The following is a 26,537-nucleotide window of genomic DNA, read 5'->3' on the forward strand; positions in this document are numbered from 1 at the left end:
TCTATCCCTTTACCAACCATCCCTTCAGCAAAGTGCATGAGAAAAAGTATGATATTGAATACTACTATATTCTTCCATTATACCGGAAAGTATATCTTGTACTTGACATACTTTTGGTTGCCACTGCATATGAATGCGTGCATGTATGTGAGTATTAGGATTGTACACCATGCGTACGTACATGTGGGTATTCATGTGCATGCATAAATATATGTACATACTTTGATATTGGCTTGATCATTAACTTTTGATTTAAACCAGACCACTTAACTAACTCTGGTTTTTTTTTTGTTTGTAGCATTTAATTTTACTTTAACCAGGAACTGAAGATGCTGGGAATATTGTAGACAGCGAAACCTGTCGTCAGTTTTAAAATAAATTGATTGTGAGAACGTCTCTCTTTTCTTTACTACAATAGTATGGACTCACACATACAACCCATTCATTATTTTTATTATTAGAACATTTATATTTTTATTATACTTCACTTCGTCTGTTTGTTACCGTGAATTGTCATTATGTTCGAGACGACATAAACAGAGACCTCGTAGCGTGATTGGTATAGCATCCGGCTAGAGATCGAGAGGTCTTTGGTTCAAATCCAGACCATTCCTATTCTTTTTTTATTTTTGGAAAGTTGTAGGCACTAAAATTAGTTTAATATTTAAACAAAATTAAAATAAACTGTTTAAAGTATATTTATTTCGTTCAAATCATATAATAGAAGTATAACTTCTTACGTGCGTACAATGTACACACACATTCTTTTTTTTTATTATTTACTTTGCACAATATTGCAGTTTTTTACCATGTAGACAAAGTATTGCTTACTAAAGAATGTAAAAAGAGGTATTAGATTATCTGGAAGTACCGCAGAAGTCACTTGCGGTCTCTATTGTATTCCACTTAATTATATTTCCTGCCTGTAAATATTATTAATAGCCATTTGACTTTTAACAGCAGATCTTAGATAGAGACAAACGTTTAATGTTGTCTCCTTTGTCTCCTTTTAGAAACAATGATTCACACAATATTCTTTGCTCATTAATCTTAATAACGACGTACGGTACCTATAATTAAAAGCTACTAAGGAAATGAAAGGAAATATATTGCCTTCTGTGGGTTAATGCCAATTTTGTTTGCAATAAAACCGATGATACAAAGAAGCGAAATGTCTTGAAATTACCCATTTTTTTCAATAATGGCAGTGTACATAATAGTTAAAGACTTTGTTGGAAATAGTATTCAAATTAATCAAATTTTTAAGTTTTCACTGCATAAATATTTTTTTGTTGGTCCTATTATGTGTCATGCTGCATTCTATCTCAGTATATAGTGACTTTAGAATGTAAATTATTTTATGCACAATGTTCCTTTGCTCTAAAATATTCCATAAGCTGTGCATTGTGCAAGGCTTGTAGTCAGGGATCCCAGATCTATTTTCACCATTTACTACTAACAAGTTAATTTTTCGTGAGTAGCTTCATTTTGACGAGACGCCCAACTTTCTTCCTTACAACAATTTCCGTATGTGGTAGATAACAAAGATAGCAGGAATAGTAGTCCAAGCTGTGGGTGAAAAATAGGTCGATTTCAGGATATAATTCAGGAATTTTTGAAACCTATCAGGTGTTGTAAAGGACGATGCCAGGAATAACTTATACTAAAATGTAACCAAAAATTTTGTGCGGTTTTTTATTTTTGACGATTTTCATTTGTTAAATTTGCAATTTTTAAAGATTTTTAATTTTGCAGCTTAGGATATTCATTTTAGAGAAAAAATTATAAATAGAAAATTGTAGTAAATTAGCAAACCTACAATCTGAGCCATTTCAAGTTTAATTTAGTTAATACTTTATTTCAAAACAGCCTGCGAAAAGTCCAAAATGGCCGTTTTTTGCAAATGCATTATTTATTGTAAAAATAATCTTTTACAGTCGGAAAAATGAAAGAATACCCAAGAACGAACATATAAAACACGCTGTATTTTCCTGTCACCGTGTCACAAAAAAAATTGTCCAGTGCAAGTACGTGTAACAATAATTATTACATGTACTTACGCTGGCGAATTTTTTGTGTGAAACGGTGACAGGAAAATACAGCGTGTTTTATACGTTCGTTCATGGGTATTCTTTCATTTTTCCTACTGTATGTATTTTTTAAGGCTTTAAAATGAAGATCTTTCATTACTAAACATAAAAAAAAATTTGTAGTACCCGATTTGTGAACTTGTTGCTTAGATATTATAATTTGTTTATCCCAAGAGGTCAAATGTCTAAGGCTATAACTTTTTGCAAAAAAATCGTACAGAGTTAATCTAAGATCCAATCTCCTTCTAAAGACTTATATTTTCATATTCTGATGTAAATAAATGCGTATAACATTTTTCAACCTCTTATTTCGGGTTTAAAATAAGGGGGCAAATTTCGTTATAAACATTTAGAACTGAAGCCGCCCCTGTACATCCTATAAATTTCTAACTTGCAGATTATTGTTGTTGAAGCCAAAATAAAGATTCAAAACCAAATAAAAATATTTTACGACCAACTGAAGCCGAGATAATTGTTTTTGTTTTCTTAAATCGTAGTGACTTTATTTATAACAATTAAGAAATTATTTCACAGTCATTGACTAAAAAAAGACTGATATTATCTTAAAGTAAAAATGATTTTAACCGAAAGTTACATTTAATTATTAAAAATGATTTTTAAATTTTAGTGGAGATTTATTTTTCGTTTCGACTGTGACTTATTGTGTCGGTTACCCGTAGCCAACGGCTAGCAACTTATAATACATTGAATCACGGTTTTCGCTTTAAATTTTAAAGCTTTGCTTTGATTGACATGAAATTTAGCAAACGCATAGATAATATGTTAAAGAATAAAAATGATATTGGGCCTCTGTGTGCTTTTGTCCTAGGGGTGAGTTTCACCCCTTATAAGGGGTGAAAAATATATGTTCAAAATAAGTTTCGAAATGGATAAAACCTCTAATTCTAAGCAGCTTTTGTTCTATAGCATTTTTTCACCAAGTTAATACCTTTAGAGTTATTTTCGAGTATATACCTTCATTTTTCAACAACAAAAAGAACACGTTTTTAGGCGGTTTTTGACAAATAACTGAAAAAGTAAGTATTTTATTGAAAAAAAGAGTTTCAACAAAAATATAGCAAATTAAAAATTGAAAATAGGTATGGTGTACACGTGAAATCTCTAGACCCAGTAGAAACAAAATTCTAGCTAATGAAAAAGAGGTTCATATCCGTCAAATTTCAAAGTGAATTATTTCAACGTGAAATAACCGAAAAATCATGCACTTTTTGGAGAAAAATCATTACAACTTTTTTAACATGTTTAAAAAAATATGTATATCTGTTTTAAAAAAAGTTTATAGCATCAAAAGTAAGCAAGTTACGCTGAAAATAAAGTGGATCCCTTTTTTTTGTGTCAAAATACTCGGGAAAGTCACCCCCTAATTAGCATCAAAAGTGAAATTAATCAATTTTACTTTAATGTTGCTTTACTCGTGTATGTGTCGTTTATGTCTGTAAGTTTCATTGGTTCAAAGTGCTTATTTTTGAAGGGGCAGTAGTTAAAAGGACTTGAACTAGTCAATAATCACGAGTGTGTGCAAATTTAGAACAGCCATATCTTAACAAATTTTTACTTTCCAAAAAAGAGCAAGAAATCCAAAATATTCCTAACAGCAAAAACTAAATTTTTTTACTCTTTGTGATTTTTGGTCACATTAATAAATTTTAAGTTATTTAGAAAAAATCATTTTTTTTTTTAATTAAAAATTAAAACAGATTTATTTTAAAACCAAATTTTTTTAAATAAGCCCTTTGAACCGATGATACTTACAGATCATATAAATAATACATGAGCAAAGTAACTTGTGAAGCGGTAATGATTAATTTGATTTAAGATGCTAATTGGAGGTTGACGTTCGAGTTTTTTGTCCAAAAAAAAAGAGATCAACTTTATTTTCATGGTAACTTGGTTACTTTTGATGCTATAAACATTTTTTAAAAACAGATATACATATTTTTTTAAATACTTTAAAAAATAATTTTTCTCTAAAAAGTGCATGATTTTTTGAATATTTCACGTTGAAATAATTCACTTTGAAATTTGACGGATATGAACCTATTTTTCATTAGCTAGAACTTTGTTTATGCTGGGTTTAGAGATTTCATGCATACATTATTCTTTTCAATTTTTAATTCGCTATATTTTTGTTAAAACCCATTTTTTCAATAAAACACTTATTTTTTGAGTTATTTGTCAAAAACCGCCTAAAAACGTGTTTTTTTGTTGTTGAAAAATTAAGGTATTTACTCTAAAATAACTCGAAAGGTATTAACTTAGTGAAAAAATGCTATAGAACAAAAAGTGCTTAGAATTAGACGTTTTACCCATTTCCGAACTTATTTTGAACATATATTTTTTCACCCCTCATAAGGGGTGAAACTCACCCCCAGGACAAAAGCACACAGAGGCCCAATATCATTTTTATTATTTAACATGTTTTCTATGTGTTTGCCACATTTCATGTCAATCCAAGCGGCGCTTTAAAATTTAAAGCAAAAACCGTGATACAATGTATTATAAGTTGCTAGCCGTTGCTAAGGGCAACCGACACAATAAATCATAGTCGTAACGAAAAATAAATCTCCATTACATTTTGAAAATCATTTTTAATAACTAAATGTAATTTTCGGTTAAAATAATTTTTATTTTAAGATAACATAAGTCTTTCTTTAGTCAATAACTGTGAAATAATTTCTCAATTGTTATAAATAAAGTCACTACGGTTTAAGAAAACAAAAACAATTATCTCGGCTTCAGTTGGTCGTAGAAAATTTTTATTTAGTTTTGAATCTTTATATTGTCTTCAGCAACAATAACCTGTAAGTTAAAAACTCATAGGATGTACAGCGGCTTCAGTTCTAAATTTATACCGAAATTTGCCCCCTTATTTTCAAACCTGAAATAATAGGTTGAAAAATGTTACACGCATTTATTTACATCAGAATATGAAAATATGAGTCCTTAGAGGGAGAGTGGACCTTGGATTAACTCTGTACGATTTTTTTTTCAAAAAGTTATAGCCTTGGACATTTGACCTCTTGGGATAAACAAATTATAATATCTAAACAACAAGTTCACCAATCGGGCACTACAAATTTTTTTTATGTTTAGTATTGAAAGATCTTCATTTTAAAGCCTTAAAAAATACATAAAAGTTATTTTTACACTAAGGCAAAATAAGGCAATTGCAAAAAACGGCCATTTTGGACTTTTCGCAGGCTGTTTTGCAATAACGTATTAACGAAATTAAAGCTTGCAATGGCTCAAATTGTAGGTTTTTTAATTTACTACAATTTTCTATTTAAAATTTTTTCTCTAAAATGAATATCCTAAGCTGCAAAATTAAAAATCTTTAAAAATTGTAAATTTAACAACTGAAAATCGTCATAAATAAAAAACCGCACAAAATTTTTGGTTACATTCTTGTATATGTTATTCCTGGCATCGTCCTTTACAACACCTGATAGGTTTCAAAAATTCCTGAATTATATCACGTTTTTTCACCCACAGCCTGGGGTATAGTCCATTAGTTTTAGACGATTAACAGGCCTAACCATGCCTGCCGAGCTGCCCCAAATTTTATTTTTATAATCTTTAGAGAGTGTCAATAGTAGTGTAAATTTAAAATCTCGACTGAATTCCGCCGTTGGTTAGCCATCATTTTGATTTTAAACGGGAACCGTTTTTGCTCAATATCTCCGCCATTTTCAACTTCTTGACAAAAAGTATAAGAACTAAAATTGTTGAAAATTTAATTCTTTATAATTTCTTTCATTAGAATTTTTTTCGTGTGGTCGATATTTTCAGAGTTATCGGGGAAATAATAACTGTCATTATTGTCCCCCATAACTCGACCGCACAAAAGAAATTATAGAAAATCACATTTTAAATACTTTTAGCTCTTATACTTTTTTTCAAGAAGTTGAAAATGGCGGAGATATTGAGCAAAAACGGCTCCCGTTTAAAATCAAAATGACGGCTAACGCAACGGCGGAATTCATTCGAGATTTTAAATTTACACTATTATTGACCCTCCGCAAAGATTAGAAAATAAAATTTGGGGCAGCTCAGCATGCAAGATTAGGCCTGTTATTCGTCTAACCCGACTGGACTATCCCTGCTATCTTTGTTATCTACCACACGGAAATTGTTATAAGGAAAAAAGTAGTAGTCCATTGAAATGTTACATTTAGTGTGCATTTCTTAGAGGAGTCAATTTTCAGTAGAAGCTTAAGTTCAAGTTTTTTGGCTTGATGCCCTTGTCCCCCGGCCGCCATCTTGGAAAAAGAGGTGCAAAGGGCTTTCGCGCTGTATCTCCTAAACTAGCTACCCCACAGAAAATTTAATTTTACACAAAATGAAGCAAATTAAATTTTCTACAATTTTATATTTATTACTTTTTATCGTAAAGTGACTAACAAAAAAGTTATAAACAAAAATAAGAGAAAATTTTATAAGAAATTTCCTTTTGGAGGTTATAACTTTTTTTACGTTCATTTCACAATAAAATAACGTCATAGCGATTTTGTAGAGGATTTTTCAGTAAACAATTTTCACTACTAAGTTGTTTAATTTCATTTATTATCTAGGTTTTACAGCGCTCCAAACTTGACCAGATTCTCGAATTCTCGTAGAAAAATAATGCTTTTTTATCTATATATTAGACGAGCGGCATTAACCGTTATGACAACCACGAAAATCAAATTTAAGGTAAATGATCGATTTTGGTCTATTTTCATGTTTTCGAGGTCGCTGAATCCGAATATGAAGTTTATTTTTATCTAGAGTTGATGGAACATGTTAAAAAGGAATGTGTGTGTACTTTGTACGCACGTAAGAAGTTATACTTCTATTATATGATTATATGATTATAAACGAAATTAATATACGTTTTATTTATATTTTATTTAAATATTAAATTAATTTATACTTACTACTTCTCAAACATTTTTATTAAAACAGTCCAAAAATTAAAATAATAAAAAAATAAAACACACACAAACACATTAAAAATGCCACAAATGATTTCTGAACATTAATTGTCGGAAAAATTTTTAACTAAATACGTATTTTCTGAAAATAAAATTATATAATAAATATACTTACAATCATAAAATGTATAAAAAAAAATAAAAAAATAAAAGTTTCTATTGGGATTCGAACCAACTTACCACGCGGCTGGTATTTGCGTTTTCACTCGCATTAAAACTTCGCCACAGAGGCAGCTTGTCATTACGTGCGAAGATCGTCTAACTAAACAGATTAACCTTTTGACATTTTTAACTTATGTAAATCAAATTATTTTGATTTTGAATTGAAATGATTTAGAATTGAAAAAATACAACAAAACATAGAGTAAGAAGAATCAAATTATGTAAATAAAAGTATTACATACTACTTATGTATTTTGGTAGGTTCAAGGTAGGTATCGGAGCCCGTATAACGACTAATAAATTTCGCAATCATTTGCGTCGTGCAAAGTGGCTATGTTCAAATATCATAACAAAATTTGATCAACTATTTATAAAACACTTACCAGTGAAAGATTCTTTAGCTTTGAATAAGCGATATCTGCGGCACTCATACTAGGCACAGTTTGATGAGCTTTCACATTGGCATGCAACAATCATCTCTTCTATGTAAATAAGTCCAAAAATATAATATGAAAACTATTTAAAAAGGCAGTATAACCATTAACTAACTTTTTGTTTGTTGTTTCTCTTCCTACAAATTTTAAAACGCAACAAGCATACATTATAACCAAACACAGTCCCACAGCTGTGCCACAGCTGCCATATTGGATAATTTTTGTCATGTCATTTGAACATCCAATCAGAACAAAGTTATAATGCGCATGCGCCCGGTCGCTAGGTTTTCCCATATAAAATTTCACCGTCATTACGCCCGTAAAGAAGTATAACTTCAAAAAAATAAATTTTATACAAAAATACCAAAAATCAATTTTGATGATTTTTCAAATTTACCTCGCTGTATCTTTGGTCGCTGTAAATATTTCCTTTTAAAAATTTTACTGTGTCATCTTTGAAGTATGTAGATAATAATGACATTTGTCCAAAATGTTTAAACACATTAAAAAAGGAGTTGTTAATATTTTGTCATCATATTTCGTTAGTTTCATGTTTACTTAAAAAAGTTGAGTGACAAACTTTTTAGTTTATAATTTTAACCAACACAACAAACAAATATAGTTCATGAAGAAGTTTTTTGTAAAATTTTAAGTCAAAATGTATAACAGGAAAAAAGTTATGTTACTTCATATACAAGCGGCACACCCCAAAAAACGATTATATCTCGAGATCCTGACCACGGTGTGGTGAATGGCTAATTTTTATCATACTTTATGATTTTGATATCAAAAATCGTTTTTTGCCCTGCTTAAGAACTTTGCATTTTGCGGTTGCGTCATTCTTCTTCTGAAGCGGCAAATTTGTCCTCAAACAACTTCTTGGGCCTTTTCTATATATGCTTAGAGTTATAAGTTTTATAGTGGGAAGAAAGGTCAAAACAGATTAATAATAGCATAGGAATGTTAAAATCATAATAAATTGTATGAATAAAAAATATATATAGATAGAAAAGTAAGCCTAACTTTTGTTTTTATTGTATCCCTATGAGCATTCGAGAATCTGGTCAAGTTTGGAGCGCTGTAAAACCTATATAAATAAATAAAATTAAACAAATTTATAGTGGAAATTGTTCGCTGAAAAACCCTCTATAAAATTGCTATAATGTAATTTTATTTTAAAATGAACTGAAAAAAAGTTATACCATCCAAAAGAAACTTGTTAAAAAAAATTTACATATTTTTGGTTATATCTTTTTTGTTGGTCACTTGACGATAAAAAGTAATAGAAACAAAATTGTGTAAAATTTAATTTGCTACATTTTATGTTTAATTATATTTTACGTAGAGTTGGTAGTTTACGAGATATAGTGCGAAACCCCTTTGCACACCATTTCCAAGATGGCGACCGGGGGACAAGGATGGCGACCCCAAAAACTTGAACTTAAGCTTCTACTGATCCCCCTACACATTAAAGAAATAAAATTGACTCCTCTAAGAAATGCAAGGTACGGCCTAAAAAATGTAACATTTTAATGGACTATAGGGCGTCTCGTCAAAATGAAGCTACTCACGAAAAATTAGCTTGTTAGTTTGTAAATGGTGAAAATAGGCCTGGTGTCCCTGACTATTGAGGTTTAATGATAAATATGAAAAAAGCCGAATTTCTAGTAGTTGAAAACGCAGATCGAAATAATCTGGTTCTAGATCAGATATTATGAATGTTGGATCATAGAAGTTGTTTGGCGCTACAATTATTATTAAAGAGGGCTCTAGTGGGACTAAACTTAAGAATCTAATTGGACAAGGTCAGCAGGTTACAAAACAACTGCACTACGTACTGTGGACCACAAAAATTAGAGAGGATACAAGAAAAAAAAGAATGTGTGTGTACTTTGTACGCACGTAAGAAGTTATATTTCTATTATATAATTTCAACGAAATAAATATACTTAACTGTTTATATTTGCATTTTATTTAAATATTAAACTAACTTTCTTACCTACCACTTTCAAAAAATTTTTATTAAAACTACCAAAAATTAGAAAAAAAAAGTGAATCATATTTGAACCCGCGACCTCACGGTCTCTAGTCCAATGCTCTACCTCTTATCTGTTTCCTCTCCAGAGTTCGAAGCCGTTTTTTAATTCTGAACAATTCATTGCAACTAAGTAGATACTGTCTGTGTGCGCATGCGCGCAGAATTATGAAATTTTACTCTCAATCGCGCCTAAAGAAGTATAACTTTAAAAATCTACAAGATTATGGTCGAAATTATCGCAACTTTGAAGTTAAGATCTGGCAAATGACCGAACGTTTAAAAAAGAAGAGACTGGCAATGAAAATAGGATTTTGAAGACGTTTTTGTAGCCATTGCGTTATGAAAAACAAAATAAAGGAAAACCTGTTACGGCATTTGAATATGTACCTATATTTTTTCACAACAGAGAAGTTTTCTAGTTATTATTATCAAAAAAACAGGTTATCTGGATATCCTTCAAAAAACGATAATAAACTGTGCGTCATAGAAAACGGGCATCCTAAAAAATGGGTCATTTTTGATGTGGCGAATCTCCTTAACCTGTTGTCCGATTTAAGTGATTTTTTGAACATAGTATAGCCTTATTCTTTGTCAATAACCCTGTAATAACATTTTTGCTAAACAGGTAAATTTTCATTGTATACCGGGTGTACGAATCAAACTTTGTTTTTTTCTCAAAGTTCGCAACACCCTGTGGAATATTCTAGCCTCTATAAAATACTGAAATTAAATCCCGACTATAGCCTCAGGTTTTCTGAACATTCTGTTTTTGATTCATTCTCTTATGTTGGATAATACAAAAGTTATGTACTTTAACAACTAGTCATGTTTTTCATCAGTATAGGTTGTTTGTAAGTAAGTGCGAGAAACTTTAAGGGGCAATTCTGCATGAAAAAATAATGACCGTTTGCTTTATAAACATATGTCCGCAACTGCTTCGTTTACGAGATACGGGACGTTGAATTTTTTTTACAAACTGGCGATTTATTTTATTGCCCTAAAACCGGTTGAGATATGCAAATGAAATTTAGTAGGTTGTAAGAGATAGTTATTGCGAATTTTTTGACTTGCAATCAAGAATTTTATATTCACTATTGGCGTGCATACGGGTAATATGACCGATCATATTACACGTATGCACGCCAATGGTGAATATAAAATTCTTAATTGTATGTCAAAAAATGTGCAATAACTACGTCTTAAAACCCACCAAATTTCATTTGTATATCTCAACCAGTTTTAAAGCAATAAATAAATCGTCAGTTTGTAAGAAAAAATTTAACATCCCGTATCTCGCAAACGAAGCATTTGCAGACATACGATTATAACGCAAACTGTCACTATTTTTTAATGCAGAATTGCCCCTTAAAGTTTGTCGCACTTGTTTAGAAAGACCCTGTACTTAAAAAGAACATGGCTAATTGTTATAGTACCTAACTTTTGTATTATCCAACATAAGCGAATGAATCAAAAAACAGAATGTTGAGAAAACTTGAGGCTATAGTTGGGTTTTAATTTCAGTATTTTATAAATGCTAGGATATTTCACAGGGTGTTGCGAACTTTGAGAAAAAAACACAATTTGATTCCTACACCCGGTATACAATGAAAATTTACCTGTTTAGCAAAAATATTATTACACGGATATTGACAAAGAATAGGGCTATAATATATTCAAAAAATCACTTAAATCGGACAACAGGTTTAGGAGATAAGCAAACTCAAAAATTATCAATTTTTTAGGGTGCCCGTTTTCTATGACGCGCAGTTTATATTAATGCGTTTACATAATCCCCCGGTTTGAACAGCTATAAGAGCTCACGAATAATATACAGGTAAATATTATTAGTAAATTGGGGTAATATTTTGTTAATTAAAGAAAATGAATAATGACTAATGTTACTGCTTTTTAAAGATCATTGCATATTCCAAGAAAGTTCAGATTTATATAAATTAGCTACGATTATTGATAATTATATTCGGCTTCCTTTCAAAAAATATCCGTAATCTTGACAATATTTTCTTCTATTTTAATCATAGTTTATGAAATATCCCCTTACGCTAATATTTTAGAAAATAAAAAATTTAAAATACTTCAAACATTTGCAGTAATCTTTTAGCGGTTTCATCTGCGCCTGACATTTCCACAACACAAATATAAAAAAAGCTTTAAAGGTTAAGAAATTTGAAAACGTTTACGCCAAAAACCGTGGTTGTTTTTTCTGTGAAATTCATTACAAAAAACAAAGAAACGTCGGAATAAAGCAGACGGCGCGGCGTGAAACAGAAAAACTCATTTCGCTTTTCTTTCAAGACCGAATATTAAGAAATTTCAGCGTGAGTTGTTTTTCTAGCTTGCTTTTTTTATTTTCGAATTGTTAGAGAACAGCTTTCTTTTATTTTATATACATACAGTGCGTTGGATCAATGTTTCGAACTTTACGCGCTGTCCCTTCAGGTGACAGGCATAACTTAGGTAACTCTGGTGACAGGCGATTTTTTAAATGAGAAAATAGATCATGTGACTTTGAAATCTGATTACAAAATTGTACATACATAATTGATGATCCTCTTATACCGTAAGGTGTCGAGGTGTCTTCTTTACTCGTTATTCTCTTCGAACTTACGCCACTTTTTTCTGTCCCTAGCTAATTATGTGGCTTCCTGCCGCGATTTTCCTCTATTCTGCAATATTTACATCACACTGGTATTCCTCGTTTTCCTTGGTCGGCCTCTCCTGTTTTTCCCTATCGGCCTCGCTTCACATGTCATTTTAACCTGTCTACCGTCGTTCATTCTAAATAAGTGCCCAGTACATTTTAATTTCTTTTCATGAATTTTTTCCTTTAGTAGAAAGTACTGAGGAGAATACTAGGACCTGTGAGGGAAAACGAAATCTTCAGGAGTCGATACAACAACGAACTTTATCAACTTTATAAGGAAGCACCCCTGTCAGACTTCATTGGAATACAAATATTGCAATGGGCCGGACATGTGATAAGAATGGGAGAAGATAGACTACCAAAAAGAGCACTGAATTCTAGAATGCAGGGAAAGAGACCGGTTGGAAAGCCAAGAAACCGCTGGGAAGACACAGTAAACAGCGACGCACAAGCCCTTTTAGGAGTCCGTGCATGGAGAAGAGCAGCCACAGACAAGCAAGGGTGGAGAAAAAAAAATAAAGAAGGCCAAGGCTCAATTTGAGCTGTAGTGCCGTAGTAGAAGAAGAAGAAGAAGAAGATGAAGTATTGTAATAAACAGTATACTTTGTATGGTTACTGTGTAAACAACTTTACTATTAAATTTTATTTTAAAAACTGTTTTAGTTAATGCCTTCCATTTAGATGAGCCTGTTTATAAATATTCTTGTAGTTTATTTTTGATTTTAATGTACGAATTAAATGATTTTCTTATTGGTTATAATGAAATACAGAAAACACATTAAACTTATTCCAAAACAATTCATTCTTATCACAAAGAAAAACACACCAAAATAAACATAAATAATATAAAAGTTACTAAAAATGAATATAAAAGGAACGTCGAAACCCACAGAAATCCAACTGCCGTGGAACTACGGCCGCTACGCTGTGCGCTATGACAAATCGGCTCGGAGCTCTGTAAAAAGGAAGGCCTTAGCGCATCACTTCAGTGACAAGGTATTCACTGCGGAAATCCTGACGGCATGCGTTTAGCGCACGCAAAAAGGAACGAATTGTGGACATAGCAATTGGACTCAATGTAGCACAATAATTCCATGTTTCAGAATATCGAGAAGCCTTCCCATTGGTAATCGTCAAAGTCGGATAATTCTGATATGCACTAAAAAAAATTTAGTTATTGATTAACAGTGATTATAGAATAGTATTTTGTTGTAACAACAATTTAATTATTTGTTTAAACGAACTTTTAGACATTGACGAATGTATTTGGTTATTGTCACAATGATTGAATAATAATTGTGAAAATAACTAGAGTACATTATTCAATAACACTCAATTTATTCAGCCAATAACTTAGTTTCGTATATTTAATAAATAATGTTAATTCTGGCAGCAACGAATGAATTAATGAATTTACTACTGCGTTTAATAACCACAATCAATGCGACCATGGTGACAATAAACGTAGTTGTTGAGACAATAAATGTTTTCCTTGATAATTTGAAATGTAACGGCTTTTTCTTATCGTGATACCCCTACCTTCTCTGTGTTACCATTGTTTAAAAAAGAATTATTTGTTAAACAATGCTGTTACCTTTGTTAAAGAATGCTGTTATCTCTGCCGAAGTGCCGAATAATAATTTCATTTCGTTTCCAAGTGTAGTCCGTAGTAGGAGAAAGTTTTGAGAAAACTGAGAAAACTAATTAGTATTTTTGAAAATTTAAACCCAGAATAAAATATTACAGTATTATCGAGGGTCTGAAGTCCTTCGGAACTTCTATAATGATTATTTTAATAAGTCACAGGGGTGAAAAAGAGAAAATTTAGTATGATTTTTAATTTCAAATATACCATTCAAAAGAAACTTTTTGTTTATTCTAAGGGACTTTCAGCCCTCGGTAATAATGTAATCTTTTATTCTGCGTTTAAATTTTTCAAAAATACTCATTAGTTTTCTCAGGATTAAAAAAATAAATGCGTTTAAAAAGAATTCGATCGAAATTTTGCACCTGCGCTCTCAAAAAGGATTAAAGTGTTACATATACATTTTTGGAATCACTATTTCAAACGCTTTTATATGAGCTATCACATGATGTACTTTCCCATTTAAAAAAATCAAAGTTATGCCTGTCACCTGAAGAGGGATGGTGTAAAGTTCGAAACGTTAATGTTATAATATACTTTGATTATTTTAAAAATTGACCTGTCCGAGCGTTTTGCTTATGTGCTAAAAATAAATAAGTTAATAAGGGGGGGGGGAGTGTAACACTTATTCTAGGGCACTGTATAAGTTAAATCATACAGTGTAAAGTCCATTAGGTTTGGGACAAAAAAAAGGGGATTTAAAAAAATTTATTATTAATCAATATCATACATTGGGCTAATGCATTCAGTAATTATTAATATAAAATACGTTTATAGTAGGAATGAACGAAACTGATTGTAAGAATGAATAGAATTGCTTTTAAGAATAACCGTATTTATTGTGGGAATGAACGGAATTAATTGTAAGAATAAACGGAAATAATTGTAGAAATAAACGAAATACGTTAGGAGAAATAACACTGTTATTGACACAACGAATAGTCTTCGTCGGTCAATTAACGACGTTGTTGTTTCAATGAATAGTGTTCGTTGACTCAATGAACAGAGTTTGTAATATCAATAAAGTGATATTCTGGTATACATAATAAATATTCATCCATTCAATAAACGTAATACATTGGCTCAACTAACAAAAATAATGAATTGATGAACATCGCTTTGTTGTTCGAACAAAATACAAGAATTGGACAAATTTTAAGTATTGCGTTTGTTGTCTGAATTAACATTTTTATTGACATTACGTACCTTTTTCGTTGAGTGTGTTACGTGAAGAAGAAGAACAAATCTGATATTTAGAACAATAAACATTATGTTGATTATGTCTCTTCTTTCTTAAATATCAACAATGCATAGATATTTATTGAACAAAACTTTCAATCATTCGTACTCGTGGTAACGAAAGCCTCCCTGTAATTACATAGATCTTTATGTTTTTTCGTATTTCGACAAATCCTTTTCCCGAAAATACACCAGCTTTCGTGTAGGGCTGCTGATTGATACGTGTCGCCGGAAAATGTATAAAACGCCTAATACCAAAATCAATAAAACAAATCTGTTGTCTCTAAAATTTCATCACATGTTCTTTTTTATGTCTTTTCTTTCGCAGGATCATTGTCGACAGCTGCGTACACCCAACTTGCTCCGCATCATCTCCAACAGTTTTAATGAACGCACCTGGTCGCTTTTTCTTTGTTTTAGGTCACGAGGAACATCGGTATATACTCAAGAGTTATGTAATCAACCACGAGGATTCAGGGTGATTCAACTTGAAATATAAATATCGGACTGAATTATAGGCTTTAAGTTATTTAGAAAATTGTAACGTTTTAAACGTCACATCTTTGTTAATTTATTTTCAAAAATAATTATTTTATTCAAAAATGTATAACCATTCTCAATTTTGTTGCAACACGAAACTACAGCCGCACCATATTCTAGTTCAATCAGAGAGTGCAGCACGCACCTCTACCGGTTTCGAAACGTATTAGTTTTTCAGCAGGGGGCACATATGCTGCTCTCTCCGACCCAACCAGGACAAACCCCGGCGTGCAGTTACGAATTTTCCGGAAAAGACCAAGTTTTCAATCTAATAGCACGTAAAATATTATCAAAAATATAACTCTACATCCCACCAGATTAAAACAATTGGAACCTTCTCTGGTTACACCTCCGAGGCTTCTAAAATTTGCAAGCCATAGCGGATGCTGAGACTAGAGAAGATGGGGGAATTTTTCAATTTATAATTCACGTCCCATCTGCTCAGCGTGGTAAAGTTCCAACGAGAATGGTTCCCTTCGTACTCCAATCAGAGTAAACATGTAAATCAAAAATGAATAACCATTTTCAATTTTGTTGCAACACGAAACTACAGCCGCATCATATTCTAGTTCAATCAGGGAGTGCAGCAAGCACCTCTACCGGTTTCGAAACTTATTAGTCTCTCATTAGGAGGCACATATGCTGCTTTCTCTGACCCAACCAGGACAAACCCCGGCGTGCAGTTACGGATTGCAACGAACGAAATGGCAGGGATGCCCTAGCGGAAACTGCTAGGGGGAGTTGGAGGGTATGAAAAGTCTGACAGAGTATGTTGTGATATTGGACTATGAAAGATATGTAGTGCGTAATAGCTTATCGATTATAAAACTCTCCTATCATAACAACACACTACATATCTTTCATGGTCCAATATCACAACATACTCTGTCAGACTTTTCCTACCCTTCAACCTCCTTCATATTTTACGATCACTTTATTTTCAAGCAATTTGATGTCAGGTCTCTAGAGGACTTAGTGTGATCAAGCTACTTTTGGTCTCATTTTCAGTCATATACAAAAAACAGTATTTATTTAATTACAATACAGTCAAACCCGCTTATTAGAATACCTGTTAAAGGAATATCCCGCTTTAAGGAATAGAAATTTGCGGTCCCGGAACGTCTCTACTAGCCACCAATGATCGGTTATTAGAATATCCCTGTTATAAGAATACTTTTTCTTGGCACGAAGGCTATTCCAATAAGCGGGTTCGACTGTATTACATATTCCATCTTTATCCAATTTATGTTGGGTCCACTTACATGTTACACTTCTAAGCAAGTTATCGGTCATCAAACACTTATCCTTCAATTATTAATACTCTTAGGGCCGGTTGTTCGAACGCTAATCAACATTGATCACTATCAAATATTTAATTATTGTCACAACTGTCAATGTCAACTTTCGTTGGGTTGCTGAAAACATAGTTAATTATAATTGAAGACACAAGTGCGTGAAAGGTATATGTGACACTTGCAAGTTATTGAGAAAAATGAAGTTAAAGTTTTTAAACTAGAACTTTTTTACTGTAAGATCTAAATAGACTAAATTTATAGGATAGGTAGTCCTAAAGCTTATATATTGATTAACACTAATAAATAAAACTTAAAAAAAAATATTTACTATATATTATCTTTTATATATAAAAAATGTACATAGATCCTTTATGCAATTATATTTTAAAATTTACTGTGTACATAGATCCTTTACACTCTAGTAACTTAAAAAATATTAATTTTAAAACGTGTTTGGCTTGTTTGAAAGATTTTTAGGTTCGAACAACTTACTTTTAACATAAAAAACATGTTTTGAAATATTTGTCACATAGACCCTTCATGCACTTGTGTCTTCAATTATGAGATTAGTTAGTCAATTAACATAACAATTATTAACATAATTGATTAACTAATTTCATAATTGTCATCAATAACTATGTTTTCGGCAACCCAACCAAAGTTGACATTGACAGTTGTGACAGTAATTAAGTATTTTATAGTGATCAATGTTGATTAGCGTTCGAACAACCGGCCCTTAGATTTGCACACATATGTACACATTATATACAATTTTGTGTTCCTAAACGTCTATACGTATAAGGCCTTTTCCCATGATTTGTCTTATTGTATTGATATCATACCACTAACACAACAACTATTGGTATTGTTGACTGCCTAACTTCTGGTAACGTAAACATTTTTTATTTTCCTATTTGATTACTTAATTAATGGATTATTTTAAATAATTTTTTCATCTATTCTCGAATAACTTTAACTCCAACATATACAGTAGGAAAAATGAAAGAATACCCATGAACGAACATATAAAACACGGTGTATTTTCCTGTCGCCGTGTCACAAAGAAAATTGGCCAGCGCAAGTACATGTAATAATAATTATTACATGTGCTTGCGCTGGCCAATTTTTTGTATGACACGGTGACAGGAAAATACAGCGTGTTTTATATGTTCGTTCATGGGTATTCTTTCATTTTTCCTACTGTATGTAAATTTTATACTGTTTTTTATCTCAAATATTAAAATAATATTTAAACGTTGTGGCTGAAATAATAATACAACTAGGTTACATTGACAGTTGTTAACGTCATTCTGGGTTGCTCTTGAATTCAGTTGTCAGTTGGCCATTGAAATCCAATATGTGAGGTTTTCTTCAAAAAGAAATTCTAACCACGTGGGAAGAGTCCTGTGTTGGCCTGGGTAACATTCAGGCATATCTAGAACATCATTTAAATTTTATATAAATATGTAACACAACATACTCGTTTATATTTAAAGGGTTTTTACCCAACACATTTTGGTGGCTCAGGCATGCTATTTTTTGTAAGTATGGCCTCTTGTTTTTTAAAACCTCTGTAAATTTTTCAACTTTTTCTCAATTAATTAGTTTATGCTTAATTTTAGGCTTTTAGAACACTCATGATGGATTTCTTAATCCGAAAACGTTTTGTATTATTGCGACCCTTATTTAGGGTATTTTAAAATCTACCTTTTACAACAAATTTAGTATTTTTTTTTTATTTTTAAATAATTTAAACCTAAAATGAAAGATTAAATCATTACCGAGGGTAGAAATTCCCTGAAAACTTATATAATCTATATTTTTAAGTTATAGGGGTGAAAAAAAAAGAGAAAATTTAATGTAATTTTTAATTTCAAATATCTCATTCAAAAGAAATTTTTGTTTATTCTAAAGGACTTTCTACCCTCGGAAATGATGTAATATTTCATGCATTTCAAACAACCAATGCTTGATCCACTGTGCATGTAAAAATACTTAAATAAGAGACAACTTTATTGTAATAAAAGCGTTTTCTTAAAATTGTGGGTTTTGGGTTAGACCACTGTTGCTCTCAGGGCCTCAAATTTTCACCTACGTTTTCAGTCGCGTCGTTAGATTTTATCTACCAAAAGTCAATTTTACTCATATTACCCCAGGCTGTGGATGAAAAAACGTGATATAATTCAGGAATTTTTGAAACCTATCAGATGTTGTAAAGGACGATGCCAGGAATAACTTCTACTAAAATGTAACCAAAAATATTGTGCGCTTTTTTTTAATTGCGATTTTCATTTGTTAAATTGCAATTTTTATGGATTTTTAATTTTGTAGCTTAGGATATTGATTTTAGAGAAAAACTTTTTAATAGAAAGTTGTAGTAAATTAAAAAACCTACAATTTGAGCTATGGTAAGTTTAATTTTGTTAATTGGTTATTGCAAAACAGCCTGCGAAAAGTCCAAAATGGCCGTTTTTTTAAATTGCATTATTTATTGTACAAATAATTTTTTTTTATTTCTTAAAGCTTTAAAATGAAGATCTCTCAATTCCAAACATAAAAAATAATTGTAAGGGCAGATTAAAGAATTTGTTGCTTAGATATTATCAATTGTTTATCCCAAGAGGTCAAATGTCGAAGGCTATAACTTTTTGAAAAAAAATCGTAGAAAGTTGGTGAAACATCCAATCTCCTTCTAAAGAGTTATACTTTCATATTCTGATGTAAATAAATGCGCAAAACATTTTTAAACCTCTAATTTTTGGATTTGAAAATAAGGGGGGCAAATTTTGTTATAAACATTTAGAGCTGAAGCGGCCCTGTACATTCTATAAGTTTTTAACTTACATATTATTGTTGCTGAAGATGAAACGAAGATTTATAAAAAAATAAAAAATTTGTACGACCAACTGAAGCCGAGATAATTTTTGGGTTTGAAAATAAGGGGGCAAATTTCGTTATAAACATTTGGAGCTAAAGCGGCCCTGTATATCCTATGAGTTTCTAACTTACAGATTATTGTTGCTAAAGACGAAACGAAGATTTATAAAAAAAATTAAATTTTCTACAACTAACTGAAGCCGAGATAATTGTTTTTTTTTCTTAAATCATAGTGCCCTCATTTATAACAATTAAGAAATTAATTTACAGTCATTGACTAAAGAAAGACTTATATTATCTTAAAATAAAAATATTATAAAATATAATTACATTTAATTATTAAAAATTATTTTATAAATCGGTGCTTTTGCAAGCGGCCGAATTTTGCAAATCGCCCGGCTCGCTTCAAATCGCGCGCTCGGAAAATTTTTACGTAAATTGTATTAAATTTTGACAGAAAACAATTTAATAATATTACCATTATAACATACAGTCTATTTACCACTGTATTTGTTTTTCTTGATAAACTTTTATAATATGTGAAATCCAAAAAGAATAGTCACTACAAGAAGAAAAAGTTTTATATTGTATATTATAGTAAGAAGTAACATTATTATTATTATATTTATATAACAATGAAAAAATTAAAAATATAGTTATATATTTCATATATATGTTTCATTTTTGTAATATTATTTCTTCAGAAATGAAATTTCACATATAAAATGTATCAAGAAAAACAAATACAGTGGTAAATAAACTGTATATTATAATGGTAATATTATTAAATTGTTTTCTGTCAAAATTTAATACAAGTTACGTAAAAATTTTCCGACCACGCGGATTTGAAGCAAGCCGGGCGATTTGCTAAATTCGGCCGCTCGCAAAAGCACCGATTTTAAAAATAATTTTTAATAATTATATGTAATTATATTTTATAATAATTTTTATTTTAAGATAATATAAGTCTTTTTTTAGTCAATGACTGTAAAATAATTTATTAATTGTTATAAATAAAGGCACTACGACTTAAGAAAAAGAAAAACAATTATCTCGGCTTCAGTTGGTTGTAGAAAATTTTTATTTTTTTATAAATCTTCGTTTTGTCTTCAGGAACAATAATCTGTAAGTTAGAAACTCATAGGATGTACAGCGCCGCTTCAGCTCTAAACGTTTTTAACGAAACTTGCTCCCTTATTTTCAAACCCAAAAATTATCTCGGCTTCAGTTGGTCGTAGAAATTTTTTATTTTTTTATAAATCTTTGTTTCATCTTCAGCAACAATAATCTGTAAGTTAAAAACTCGTAGGATGTACAGGGCCGCTTCAGCTCTAAATGTTTATAACGAAATTTGCCCCCTTATTTTCAAACCCAAAAATTAGAGGTTTAAAAATGTTTTACGCATTTATTTACATCAGAATATGAAAGTATAACTCTTTAGAAGGAAACTAGATGTTTCACTAACTCTATACGATTTTTTTTTAAAAAGTTATAGCCTTCGACATTTGACCTCTTGGCATAAACCATTTATAATATCTAAGCAACAAATTCGTTAATCTGGCTTTACAATTTTTTTTACGTTTGGAATTGAAAGATCTTCATTTTAAAGCTTTAAAAAATAAAAAAAATTATTTGTACAATAAATAATGCAATTGTAAAAAACGGCCATTTTGGACTTTCGCAGGCTGCTTTGCAATAACCAATTAACAAAATTAAATATACCATAGCTCAAATTGTAGGTTTTTTTAATTTACTACAACTTTCTATTAAAAAGTTTTTTTCTAAAATCAATATCCTAAGCTACAAAATTAAAAATCAATATAAATTGCAAATTTAACAAATGAAAATCGCAATTAAAAAAAAGCGCACAATATTTTTGGTTACATTTTAGTAGAAGTTATTCCTGGCATCGTCCTTTACAACACCTGATAGGTTTCAAAAATTCCTGAATTATATCCTGAAATCAACCTATTTTTCACCCACAGCCTGGGGTATATTTAGTTACGCTAGCCCGGTAGCCTTGGATATTTGTCTTACTACACTCGAGGCACTTACGAGTGGAAAGCTATGTTGCAAAATTTTTCATCAAGTTATCACGGAAAAGGACAAAATGTTAGATATTTTCTAACATAACGTGACCGATCCCGTGTTAAAGCTATGGGAGTGGAGAATTGGATGAATATTCTTCAAGGTAGAGAGGAATGAAGGCATGTTGTCAAGCGTGCTAAAACACACGAAGGGTTATAACGCCATGGAGTAAGTATTATTTTCAACTAATAGTGAAAGGAAGGAGAGAAAGAAAGGGAGGAATAGGAAGCAGGGGCGGCCCGTCCGGGTAGGCAAGGTAGGCGCCGCCTAACCTCTTCAAATGTACAATAATAAAATATTTATTACAGTCGAACCCGCTTATTAGAATCGCTCTTATAACAATATCCCGGTTTATGGAATATAAATTCGAGCTCCCGAAACGTTTCCATTTACTCCTTAATAAATTTATCCTTTTATTGGAATAGGTTCTAATTAGATAATACCGCTTATTAGCATATTTTGCAGGCCAACGAATATTTTTTTTACAATTTACTAAAAATTTTAATTATGTTTGGTATTATGGTCAGTCGTCAAGGGCCTGTAGTGCTGGATTAGATATTATTAGGGTAATAAATATTTATTACTTTGTTACGAGTACCTACCAATTCGATCTTTAGCCGAAAAATGCATGGGTCATAAAGTAATTTTTATTTGTCTACACAAAGGCACAGTTGCCTGCTATAAAATTGTTAGAAGCAGTTTATTTAGAATTCACCCAGAGAGTATTTACGTACTTGTTTGCAAGATGTGAATTATGGCTTTGTTAAATTCATCCATTTCTTGCCGCCAATAAAAGTTCCATTCAACCAATGGATTAAGGATGACCACACGGATTATAACAATAAAAAAGGTATACAATTACCGATAATTTCTCAGGAAAAAATAATTAATTTTGTTATATGCATTTTAATAAGAAAATATTTACATACAGTTGAGTCCGCGAGTCTTTACCTGTGCGTCATTATTACCTGGCGAAATAAAACACATCCTTTTTATCTAGCATCATTCTCTTCCACGCATGAAACTCATGACAAACCAGCTGCCGTTTGTTATTAAGTAAAAACATATGTTATTTTTATGAACCATCTAAACTCAGTGCATTGAAAAAAGATAGGTACAAAAAAAGACGATTCGGTATGTTTTCATATTTTAAGCACAATTTGTTTGACGCTTCTGCTTTGTTCACTTTTGTGGCTGTCAGTCAGTTGAATTTTTTGCGGTTTTTGTCGAATTTTTGCGTTTTGAAGTTTCTTTATATTACACAAACAGTTGTTTTCACAACTAATTTTATATTGGGCTTTGAAATTTTAAGGTAAATAATTATATTTTGGCAATTAATATATAAAACATACAAAGCTAAGCGTCATTTACTCATTCACACAGTAAAGAAACGATTGTGTTTAGATTTCCGTCAAAGTGAATAAAATAACAAAAATAAAATATGTTATTGGATTTTTTTATAAATTGTTTATTTATTTATTAATTAATAATAATAAAAGAATTTATTAAGCTACTTCAAATGTAGCTGTAATTCTGCACAAAAATTTTGAAGCAAAACTTACATTTTTGACATTCTATATATTTGATAACGTCAAATTTTATAATAAAACCCGTAATCGGAATAGTAGCCACTTTCTGTCAGTTGTTGTTGTGTGAAATAGATTTTCGACTTATTTCGTATGCTTTAAATGATGACGCACGGGTAAAGACTCGCGGACCCAACTGTATCTACATATTGCATACATTTTACATTAATTACCTACTGCTACTGTATTCATTCACATACATAATATAACGTAATTTGGTATTTAACACATACATAGATAAGTAGTAGTTACACTACTGTATTATTGACGTAAAAAGACCTAAAAACATTTACATATACTGATTATGCAGGTACATATATGATATACATATTGGCATAGTATGTAAAACTACATAATATTGGCATAGTATGTAAAACTACACATTGGCATAGTATGTAAATAATATTATTTCGTATATTCGGTACACTTATTTCGACTAGCCACCAATGATCGGTTATTAGAATATCCCGGTTATAAGAATATTTTTGCCTGGTACAAAGGCTACTCCAATAAGCGGGTTCGACTGTAACATAAATTACTTATTTCAAAACTGTAATTTATAAATTTTGATTCAATACCTAAGTATCTAAAATCTGAAATAAAACAAAGCTACTTTTTAATTCATCTCCGAATTTGTAATAATTATTGTACGCTCCCCGTAGCGTAGCAGTACTAACGATGCGATGGCTCTACTCTAGGGTAGACGTTTTAAAATTAGCCGAACAAAATTCGCATTTTGTCTCACTCTTTAAGCACAGCGCTGTCGCATTGTCGCTTGCCCGTGTGGCGATCATTCCCAATATTTTCGGGTTATAGGTAGGCTAGATTGTTTTGAGCCTTTGAGCCTTTGAGCCTTTGACATTGGTTGTGCCGAGCTGCATCTCGGGACTGCCAAATTGCATGTTTTAGGATCCTGACTACCAATTCTGAAAAAAACGAAAAGTTCTAATTTTGTCATGAAATTTGGTATGTGGGGTTAGAATAATATTTCTAACAATTTTTCCAAATAACTTTTTCCGATATCTCTAACGCGAAACAAGACATTGAAAATTCGTCCTGTTTGTGAATTCGCAGTAGGCAGCGTTTAAAATTTAAATTTCAGTTGACTATCTTAAAAAATGTAAAACATCAAAATGAATGACTGCAAAATTTCAAATCTGTATTTATTTTGATAGCCGAAGTATAAGGGTGTCTTCATCTTAAAGGCGACACACTGTATACAGGGTGTTTGGAAAAGAATGGGCCATAGCTTAACCCTAGATTCCTTAGGTTAAAATGTGTCGATTGAGGCTAACTTACTTTAGTACGAAAGTTTATAAAAACCGAAATATAGGGTGCCAAAGTTAAAACTTTATTTTATTTATTCTTGAATATTTCCTAACAGACATGAGATAATAATATAATAACACAAAATTTGGTAAGCGGGGATTTTTTGGGACGAGAAATCTAAATTCGCCACCAAAAATGATGTATTATCCAGAGGGCGCCACATACGCCTTTCAGCGCTAATTTAATAGGTTCAATTTTTGTATTACCCACTCTACATACTTTTTAAATCAAAAATTTTATTCTGTTAATATTTTTACTTAAAAAAGGTATACCACATTGATCTCGCTAAACTCAACCGTTTTCGAGAAAACGCATTTTAAATCTGCAAGCCAACATAATTTTTTGTATAATATCATTGTAGTTACACCCGAAAAATAACTTAAAATCATAAAAATTTACAAAAATGTATCTGAAATTTCTTCAAATGGAATTTGCAATGCAATGACATAAATATGAAAACTGGCACAATTATTATGGTTTCAAGTATATTTTTCGGGTCTACCATATCACAGAATAACTAACCATACAGAAGCGAAACTGACTGGCGTTTCCATTGATTGTGTGGGAACCGAAATATTTGACCTTGAGCCCTAGTTACAGAATGGAACTTGATGTTCTAAGGAATAGACCAATTCAAATGATGTGATACTTTTGACAAGTAGTTATTAATTAATTTTGAAATATAAAATTTAACTATAAAATATAAATAAACTATAAAATAAAACATATATAAATATAAAATTTTACTAAAAACAACTGTCACTGTCAGTCTAAAAGTGAGGTTATACCAGTTACGTTGACACACATAGATATATAATACTCTAGATTGCGCCCTGCGATCTTAAAATGGGTGACCGTTGCGACAGAGATAAATGAGCCTATTTGGTCGGTAGTCTCTTTTTAATTTAAGGGGAATATCGACGACGTGACTATCCCACTTTATCGAGTAATATGTGTTGACAGTTGGAGCGGGTGGTGACGAGAAATAGTCTTTGGTCTTCGGATATGAATAATCGTGGTTCGAATCCCATACCAACTTTACCTTTTTTATTTTTATTTAATCAATATTGCGTTTATTAGATATTTTTACATCTGAAAAATGGACCTAAGTAAATCTAGCAGATAATAAATGTACCTATGTATAGTAAGTTAATATTGGAATACATAATTTGTGAACTGCATAGTAAAATAAAAGTCATTCGTTATTAATATAAATTCGTCCTTATTCGAATGATGTGAATAATATTTGTTTTGCTTCTACTTTTTAAAAAATTGTAACAATAGTTTCATAAATAAAAATAATGTCTAATTACTTATAATTGAATCGGTCATTTCAAAAACAGCAAAGTCCACAATTTTGAGAAACTAACTTTTTGAGAGGAATAGACTCCTTTAAGATAAACGTTGTGTGCAAAAACGACACCAGTCCAGTAAAAACATTAGGAACAAAACTACAATATAACTCTGAATTTTGATATCATCCATTTCATCCATCTTTCGACTATATAGTTAAGTTTTCTTTGCTCTTCTGTAAAATTAGGAATATGTGACTCGTGTT

Source organism: Diabrotica virgifera, chromosome 9, assembly GCF_917563875.1.
Source record: "Diabrotica virgifera virgifera chromosome 9, PGI_DIABVI_V3a".
In the NCBI taxonomy this organism is placed as follows: Eukaryota; Metazoa; Arthropoda; class Insecta; order Coleoptera; family Chrysomelidae; genus Diabrotica; species Diabrotica virgifera.